This window comes from Pinus tabuliformis, chromosome Q (assembly GCF_031772625.1).
Source record: "Pinus tabuliformis cultivar Carrire ecotype Pingquan chromosome Q, CPIR1, whole genome shotgun sequence".
NCBI classification, from domain to species: Eukaryota; Viridiplantae; Streptophyta; class Pinopsida; order Pinales; family Pinaceae; genus Pinus; species Pinus tabuliformis.
In genome coordinates this window covers 115,669,746-115,679,598 of record NC_142296.1, presented here as the reverse complement: position 1 = coordinate 115,679,598, position 9,853 = coordinate 115,669,746, and the positions used below count along the sequence as shown (strand labels likewise).

The 9,853-nt window shown below is 37.7% G+C and overlaps 1 pseudogene; it reads right to left on the bottom strand.

Annotated features, from left to right (window-relative positions):
- Positions 1-5,903: 5,903 nt before the first annotated feature.
- On the bottom strand, positions 5,904-8,217 carry LOC149218505 (AAA-ATPase ASD, mitochondrial pseudogene; annotated as a pseudogene).
- Positions 8,218-9,853: the final 1,636 nt, after the last annotated feature.

Below are 9,853 nucleotides of genomic sequence, written 5' to 3'. Positions count from 1 at the left end.
CAGGATGGAATCAGGAAATGGACAAGCAGATCTTTGAATTTAGCTAGACAACTAGTGCTTACAAAGGTTGTCCTGCAAACTATTCCCACCTTCATGTTTTCAGCTCTTCCTGCTCCTAAAGGAGTTTTGCAACTCATTAGAAACATTCAAAGAGATTTTCTTTGGGGCAAAGGGGAAGAGAAAAATAAATGGGCTTTGGTAGCTTGGGATAAGCTATGTAAACTTAAGAACCATGGGGGTCTGGGACTTCATGACCCTAAAACCCTTAGCAAAGTCTTGGGGGAAAAAATTTGGTGGAGATGGCTAAAGGAGTCGGCAACCCCATGGACCACGCTTTGGAAACATAAGTATGCAAAAAATTGGCAAGAAAGGGATCATATTCGGATTTCTAGGCACATCAATGGCTCCCACATTTGGAACAGTGCTTGGAAGAATAGAGCCATAATTCAGAAGCACAGTTTCTGGGAGATCAGAGATGGAAACCTAGCATGGTTTTGGGAGGATAACTGGCAGCAAGAACCTAACCTGTGTAGAGAAGAATTAGCCAATCTTAAGGATGACACTGACAATAAAGGTTTACTCAAAGTAAGTGATTTCTGGGATCAAACAATATACAAGGATAAATGGAGAACATGGAAGAACCTAGGATACAGTGAAGAAACCCCTTTGAAGGCTCAAGCAGAAGCTCTTGCAGTCATCTTGGAACAAAGAAAGATATTAACATCAACATTGTCTGACCAACTAAGATGGGGAAGAAACAATGAAGGAAACTTCAACCTCAAAGAAGCCAAAAGAATTTCCATTGGGCTTGACTTTCCAAACCCTGATAAGATATGGAAGGACCTATGGCAGAACTCACACTGGATGAAAATTGAATTGTTCATGTGGTTGGTGCATCATAAAGAGATTCTTACTTGGGAGAATCTTCGAAAAAGAGATCTAGTTGGTCCATCTAGATGCCAGTTGTGTGGTCTACAAGAAGAAATGATGGATCACCTACTCAACCTCTGCTCATTCACCTCTACCTTGTGGAATTGGGTAGCCTCAATCTTCAGGAAAATTGACAGGGAACATCCAGCATTACTGGCACTTTAAATAATTGGCGGAAAGATTTCTCAGAAAATGAAATAGTCAACAAAGCATGGACTCTAATTCTAGGTTTCTTTATCTGGGATGTCTGGAAAGAACGCAATAATAGAATTTTCAAGAATAGAATTGGCTCGACACAGAGCATCATAGATCAGATTATAAGACAGCTCAAAGAAACTGTAAGTACCTGTCTTAAGCAACCCCCCGAAAACCCTCCTCTAAACAAGGATGCACATATACTTGTGCAATTGGGTCTCCAGTTGTTGATCCCCCAGGGCATAAGAAAGAACACAAGCTATATAACGGCGGGTAAGGATTTCTGGCAACCTCCTCCACATGGTTTTATGAAATTCAATATAGATGGAGCCTCTAAAGGAAACCCTGGAGTGCCTGGTTATGGCAGAGTCATAAGAGATGAGAAAGGATACATACAAATCATCTTTCACAATCATTTGGGGAATGCCACTAACAATATGGCGAAACTCATGGCCTTAGAGCAATGCCTATAAATATTGACTCAGTCAGATTTACACAATTTTATTGTAGAAGCAGACTCTGAAATGATAATTAAGTTGGTCAAGAAGATATGAAATGGGACAACACCAGAAAAAGTGTCAAAACACTGGCGGTTATTGCAGGTCTATCAACGTATTCAATCCCACATGAGAGCCCTGAGAACACTCCAATTTTTTCACATTTGCAGAACAGCTAACACGTTAGGGGATCGTCTGGCGAACGAAGGAGTACTATGTTCAAAAAACAACAGAAAATATGCCTGGATGAGGATGCCTTTAGGGCAATTGCATGAGGACTACCACAGGCAGGTTATCGAAGACAAGGAGCACTTTCAAAGAATGAGAAATGAATAGAGAGAAGACCAATGGAAACAATAGGTAGTGGACCAATCATAGGGTAGAAGCAAGTGATAAATTGCGAGCAGGTTGGTAGGCGTCTTACCATAGATTGCCCTAAAATCCTTCATCCTATGCATTTCGGGCGGAGAAATGCACGAAGGTTAATCTTCCAATTGGAACTAAATTATTATAAAGCGGTGGCCTATCTAATTTTCGGGTCTGTAAGAAATGGTAAAGAGTGACCAAGTTGTTGAGATCTCGTAAGAAATCCCTCATCCCATAGATTTTGGGCAGAAAGCTGCATGAGAAATAATTCTCCAAACGAACCCAAAAAATTATTGTATGGTGGCTTATAAACTCTTCGGGTCCATAAGACAGGTTAAAACGTGGGCTTGTTGGCGTGATCACTTTGGAACTCCCCGATCCTATGGATTTCAGGCAGAGAAATTGATCGACGGTTAATTCGTCATTCGGACCCAAAATAGTTTAGTGCAGCGGCATATATTCTCTTCGGGTCCGCAAGACAGGTTAAAGTGTGGGCGAGGTTTAGGCCCAAAATCAAATCAGGGACGTTAGATCTTCGAGGGCGGGATCGCACGGTCTTTGGGTTTGATAGTTAAACGAAAGTTAAGGATGTTGCTTGGGTCATTTGTGGCATAGTTTTGGGCCTTCAAATCAGTGGGCCCAACATCAAGGGTTGATAAGGAGGTTTTTTAATTCGTTGGTCATATAGAGCGAACTATTTGGGTTTATTTCGGATTCTTTACACTCTTTGTAAGGCGGATTATCTTGTCCTAGTTTTTTTGTAGTCTTGATTAGAATTCGGTTTGGGGTTTTGCCATCCGAGTTGTCTGTTGAAGTTTCATAGAGCTGGTGTTTGCCTTGCTCAGCTCCATTAAAGAAGCGTACAATATGTTTTTTGTTTAGATTAATGGAAGGTTCCACTCTTACTTGATACAAAAAAGTAATTCGTTAATAAAGAAATTTAAAATCTTATTATTATTTTAATTTTTTATGTTAGTATAATATGTTTTATTTTTGTTAATAATATATTATTAAGTTATCATATTTTTAAAATTTTATTTAAAAATTTATAATTTACTAATTTTAAATATTAGTTCTAATATTAAGTTATAAAGATATGTAACTTTTTAACTAAAGATTTATTATGTAATTGGTAATTCTTTGCAGTATTTTTGGTGAGGTCTATAATATGTTTTTACTATATAGGGGTTGTAAGTGGGTAGAGGTGGGGAGAAAGCTATATTTTTTTTACCCAGAATGACAAATGGATTTTTGTTTTACTTGGAGTTTGGAGTGTCCCCCAAAAAACCAAGCAGAAGTATATGGTCTCTTTCAAGTCCTTTATTTGGACCGAGATAAAGGAATTACAAAGATAACAATTGTCAGTGATTCAAAAATTATTATAGGCCACCTTCAGAATGACACTAACCCTAGAGGCATACACCTCAATTTAATTTTCCTTTGCATCAAATCTCTTCTTGGGCAGTTAAAGAGTTTAATTGTTATTATACTCTCTGACACAATAATGACATGGGGATCACATGGAAAACAAGGAAATTAGTATTGAGGGGGGTCATTATTTATAAATGAGAAGAGAAGCTATCACCCTATCGCAGAATAAGCCTCTCTCTAGAAAAGGGTGTTTCGTAGGAAAATTAGCAAAAATTGATGATGAAGGAGGTCAATCTTTTTGAGAGGTTGCCACTTGCACTGTCCACATTCCTCCCGGTTTAGTGAGGAAAAGGATAGCGAGTCTCTATGTAGATTACATTAGTGCATGGTTGTGCATGGAAATTTGAAGTTTTGCAGAGGATGGGATGAAAAGAATATTGGTGTAGAAATGAATCCGTGTAGCTGGGAGTGCAAGGTTCCTCTGTGCAACCTAAACATAATGATCTTAGCTAACCTTTGGCATAAGCCATGGGGGCTTCACTGGGGCAGCAATAGCATACCACATGCATTCATATTGAGGGATATATATTGAGGAAAAATTGACATAATATATTGACCATATAATAGGGGGTAAAGGGTTTTTATATTGGCAAGTATAAAAAACGAAGCTCAAAGTTAATGAAAAAATATAAAGGGGAATAAAAAATGTTGATGAAAAAATTGATACCTATAGTATGTAGTGAAAGTATGGGATTTTAAAATTTGGAAGGTGTATTGGGTTTGTATTGGTAAGGGGTTAAATAATGTAATTTTTAGAGTTTTTTTCCAATATGTAGTAAAATTAAGGGTATTTTTTAGGATGTCATGAATGCATGTGCTATGTCAGAGTTTGATTGAGTGAAGCCCCCTGTGGCATAAGCTAGATGATTTAGAGCTATGGGAAGCCAAGATTTGGGCACTTGAGGTGACATTTAATTATAATGAGATGGTGGGAATGAGCTCATTTAGGAGAGAATGGGAGAAATGGTTGGTCACATCCTCAGTGCCCCTCGTGGGAATTTACAAGTTTGATTATTCTCTGTCACTCCATTCTTGGAGTGATTACATTGATTAATAGCTATATTTTGGTTCTTGGTGATATGAAAATCAATATCAAATTTAATTTCCTCTGTTGGATGATGGAAGTTATTGTCTTGAGGTTGCAAGAGTGGTCAACCTCGTCCTAGCTTGGGTAGCAAAGGCCTTGGGGTTTCTCCATCTTCATTGTGTTATTTCTATTCCCCAATTATGGTTTTTTAATTTTGAATTGTTTATATGTAAGTACTTTTCTAAATTATGGGTCACTCCTCTCTGGTTATACATCTTTTCTATAGAAGCCACACTCTATGAAAGCTTATTTAGGTCTCCTTTCCTCTATTAACAATGAAGGATATCTCCTATTAGATATCATTTTTTGGGATTCAACTATGTTAAGTAAGTCATTCATCTATGACCATTTCCATGAGAGGTAGTCGTAACTGACTAATTTCTCATGATTTTTGAATAGTCCACTTAACACTCATTTCATCGAGTGATTCTCACAGGGGTGAAGAAGTGGGATTGAAACTAGTGAAATAAATCACATAGCGTCAATCATCATCATGTGTTCTCCATCATATTTGAAGCACAAAATAACGCCCATCATGCACTTAGGTTTCTTGGCGAGCTCGTTTGCCTCCTCCTAAGGACAATTTGCTTAGGCCATGTTTTGCAGACTGACATCTCCAGTGTGTGCTATTAAAACTCCCTAAAGGTGAGATGCCATGTTACCCAGCCAATGTGCTAGATGGAGTAGTTGCATCCTATCACCCCTCTAGCAACCCACATTGTTCTTCCAAAAACGTCACCTTATTCGAGGCAAATGAAATTCTAACTTTAAATATAATTTTCAGCTAAATTTAAAATTAAATTGAATTTAAAAATAAATAATTTAAATATTATTAATTTAAATTTTAAATAATAATATCTTTTTCTTTATCTAAAAATTATTTACTCTCGTAACCTCATCACAACCTACCCACATTTCCCCTATAAAATAAAAAAACATTATCACACACGATCCGTACATATTTTATATTTATTAAAAAAAATCAATCCATGAATATTATAGTTTTCAAGAGTGTAAGATTCGAGAGTGTGGGAAAAAATAAAGCATATAATAGTTTTCAAGAGTGTAAGATTCGAGAGAGTGGGGAAAAATAAAGCAAATGAGAAGGTTGATTATTATAAAAATATTTATAATGGTTAAATGATTAATTTAATTTTTGTTAATATAATTTGAAAAATTTTAATTTCAATACCATTTTTAAATATTAATAATCGTTAGATTACTCAACCATTTTAATAAATTATTAAGATCCCCTCGATTTTCATCCTACATTCATATAATATCTATAAATATTTAATCTTTGACGGCAAATACAAAAGTTAAATCAAATCAAAATTTAACTTGGTTAAAAAAGACTTTATTCACATCTTAAAAAAGTACAATAATTTGATTTAACTTGGTTAAAAAAGACTTTATTCACATGTAAAAAAAAGTACAATAAATAAATACAGAATACATATCCTGTCACATCTTTACTTTAGGTGGCTCTACGAAACAAATAAATCTCGAAGGAAGTAATGTGGTCGAACTCAAGGTGAGGTTGACCATGCCTCCAACAGTAGATCACGTGTATAATATATGTTCACTCACGGACTCCACCGAAGATAGATATTAGGAAGGCTACAGGAGTCCGACCACTTATCTTTTGGAGGCTCTAAAGATGTGGAGGTGGGACTCCATTAACGCTTACTGCCCGAGGACAGGATTATCTTGAGCATTTTGGCTAAGGCCACAATCTAGGGATGATTTGGGATTAATTTTCGACCTGCGATGTTGGTCGGTGCATAAATTAATCCCCATGCATCCATAAATTGTAATTCAGTCGAAAGTAAAACAGAGAAAAACGGAGTACAATATGAATTTGACTTCAAGTAATAAATATGAGAATTGCAAGTATCTTCTGAAGAATTCTGCCCTGCTGTTGATAACCTCTACTGGATATCCGAATTCGAAGCAAATATTGATGTGCTCACCTACTTTGCTGACATTACACTTGGTCCTCTGTTGCAGAAGCATTTTCTTCTGATATGCCCTTCAAAGGGCCACTAGCTATCCTTTTTTTGGCCTCGCGAAGAGCTTGAATTAGGTCCCGGAGGGCAGTGGTGGGATGGTCAGCGTTCTTCATGAGATGTTCGGTTACATCCGCAGGTGTCATCTGAGCGGCCTCCATTAAATCTTGGATGTCGGGAAAGAGCTCGTGGTCTGCAATGGAGAGATAGGTGCTGGCGAGAATCTTGAATGCCCCAAAAGTGCAGAATGAGAGGAGAATGTGTTTGTCCATGCGACCAGAACGGAGAAGCGCCGGGTCGAGCCTGTCGATGTGGTTGGTGGTGAAGACGAACAATCTCTCGCTTCCGCAACACGACCACAAACCGTCTGTGAAGTTCAAAACCCCGGAAAGGGTCACTTTGCTCTCCTCGTTTTCCTTCTCATCCGGCTCCAACGCTTTTTTGTCCTTCTCCTCATCTGTCTCTGCCGCCTTCTTCTTCTTCTTCTTGCGGTCCGAGAGATCGAGAGAACAGTCGATGTCTTCTATCACGATTATCGATTTGTTGGTGGTGGCGATGAGAAGCTTCCTCAGTTCCGTGTTGTTCTTCACTTGGGTCAGCTCCAGGTCGTAGATGTCGTAATCCAGAAAGTTAGCCATGGCTGCAATCATGCTCGACTTGCCCGTTCCAGGGGGGCCATAGAGCAAATAACCTCGTTTCCACGCCCTCCCAACTTGCCTGTAGTACATCTCTCTCCTCGAGAATCTTTGGAGGTCTTCCACAATGTCCTGCTTCAGATCTGCTTCCAGAGCCAGAGTATCGAAAGTGGCTGGATGATCGAATACAACAGGTGTCCACGGCCTCTTTCGATATTCATAGTCCTGGTAACTGGATTGATTGATGTAAATCTTTCTGTAGCGGCTTCTAATCTCCAGCGCTTTGGCTTCGTCCATGATGCGGGGAAGATACTCATCGAATATCTTTTGCTTGTGTTTCTTGTGAAACGTCAATTCGTAAGAGCGTTTCTCATCGGAAGAGTTCCAGCGGAACATCAGCTGCTGTTTGCGCTCGCTGCTGTGGAACACCCACCACAGTTTGATGCCCTCATATTCATCTTCGATCTGCTCGTTTCTATCCATGCTGAACGTAAACTCCTTCTTATTCTGAGGCTTCTTCAGTTTTAATCTCTTTGCAGCAGAAGACGACCTTACGCTCAGGTAAGTCTGCACTGCCTCATAAACTTCGCTCACCTTTATGCCATCGTTTTCCTCTATCACAACTGAGATGTAAGAAGACAGTATCCCTATGACCTTGCGCATCCATTTTGAAAACATATCGTAGAATTCTGGAGGCAGGTATTGCTTGGCTATGGTACGTATGAATATCACAGAAGCCATGATCGACCCCAAATTCGACCAGATCTCCATTTTCCGGAAACCAGGAAACCCCCAAAAGAGATATTAAACGCCAACCAACTCGAGCCTCTTAATCAGATGAACTCCGCCTGGCCATTTTGAATAGCCTTCGAGTGGAATATAAAAGAGCTAAGAGCTCAGAAAGTGCATTGAAATTTCTTCTTGGACCATGGATTCATTTTCATTGGTTAGTGGAATATAAAAGAGCTCAGAAAGTGCATTGAAATTTCTTCTTGGACCATGGATTCATTTTCATTGGTTAGTGGAATATAAAAGAGCTCAGAAACTGCATTGAAATTTCTTCTTTCACCATGGATTCATTTTCATTGGTTAATTACTACCATGTGGTTTTGTCATGCTTGGTCCCACTATTTTTATATTTTATTTTAATATTCACACACTTTGTTGAAAATGATCAGCAGTTCTGTCATGCTTGGTCCCACCATTTTTATATTTTATAAAATAAACCATTCACACAATTGTGTTGAAAATGATCACCACTTCTGTCATGCGTGGTCCCACTAAGATTTATGGACCATTTTATAACACGCAAATACACAGCTAAAAGCAAAGCCAAATTATAAATGGACGGCTCTCACAAGTGGACGACTCTCAGTTTAAGAAATGGACGGCTCTCACAAGTGGACGGCTCTCAGTTTAAGAAATGGACGGCTCTCACAAGTGGACGTCTTTATTTAAAGAGGGGCCTAATCAAATTCGACCACCCCGTCGTTCAGTTCACAAGCATGCTATTGTCCTACAAAGTCAGTATATAAGAAAACTCAGAAGTGAGATTGGGTTCCAATTTCCGGCCAACGCCCTTTTTGGTTCAGTCAAAAGAGAGAGTATCACAATTTCAAAAACGAAATAATAAATTGTGTACTTAAAGTTTGGTTTTTTTTTTTTTTTTCCGAAGGTGGTAAAACCTATCAACTCAGGTGTCAAACCAACAGTGAGGACAGCCATCTCTGGCTGCTATCCGCGAACGCTGGGTTTGACTCATCACTGTTAAATAGGAAAACCACGCCACCTGGCATAACCCTGCTGGTGGTCCGTAATCGGGAGCAGGCTCTCACTCCTGCCAGATGCCTCTGGGTCTTGGGCCGTTAACCTGTTTCCTTACGTCCGAGGAAGACAAGCTCTTAGCCAAGCAAAAGCAGTTTTACGGCATACTCCAGGCCGGTTAAAGTTGTTTTTATTGTTTAAATATAATAATATAATTTTAAGTGAAATTGTAATTATATTATTTAAAATATGTGTTTATTGTTTTTGTTTAAATATAATAATATAATTTTAAGTGAAACTGTAATTATATTATTTAAAATATATTTTTAATGAATAAATCATTTTATTTTTTAAATTTAAATGTATACTTTTTAAATTATTATTAATTTAAATAAAAATAATAAAAAGAATAAATTTTACCGACATACACAGACTTTTATTGTTCCAGCAGAATAAGAAAGAACCCAGAATTTAAAGGGAAATTTCCTTTGGACATCGATTTAATTGTCATTTTCCTCCCATTTTGTTTGGATATTTCATTAAATTATTGAGATATTTCATTAAATTCATTTCGTCTGTCGTGAATTTTACGTGCACTTGAAGTATTCCAATTTTACGTGCACTTGAAGTATGCTTGTTTTTTAATTTTGAAATTAGAGTAGCAAAGAAATAGTGAATTTTGAAATTCTTATTTTCGTTATAGTCTACTTACTTACCACTCATTCTCTGAAGTGCTAACAACTTATAATTAGCGATTGCCCCTAAACCAGTAATAAGAACATCATAAAGTGCAATTTGAGACAACATTACTTGAGTTAAAGGTACTTACTTGTCACATTCTTAGCGACAGATAAAAACTCATAGTTAATCATGGTAGTGTTATAAATACTTTTACACTGATAAAGTAAAATACTCATAATAAAATCCATTTTACATTTT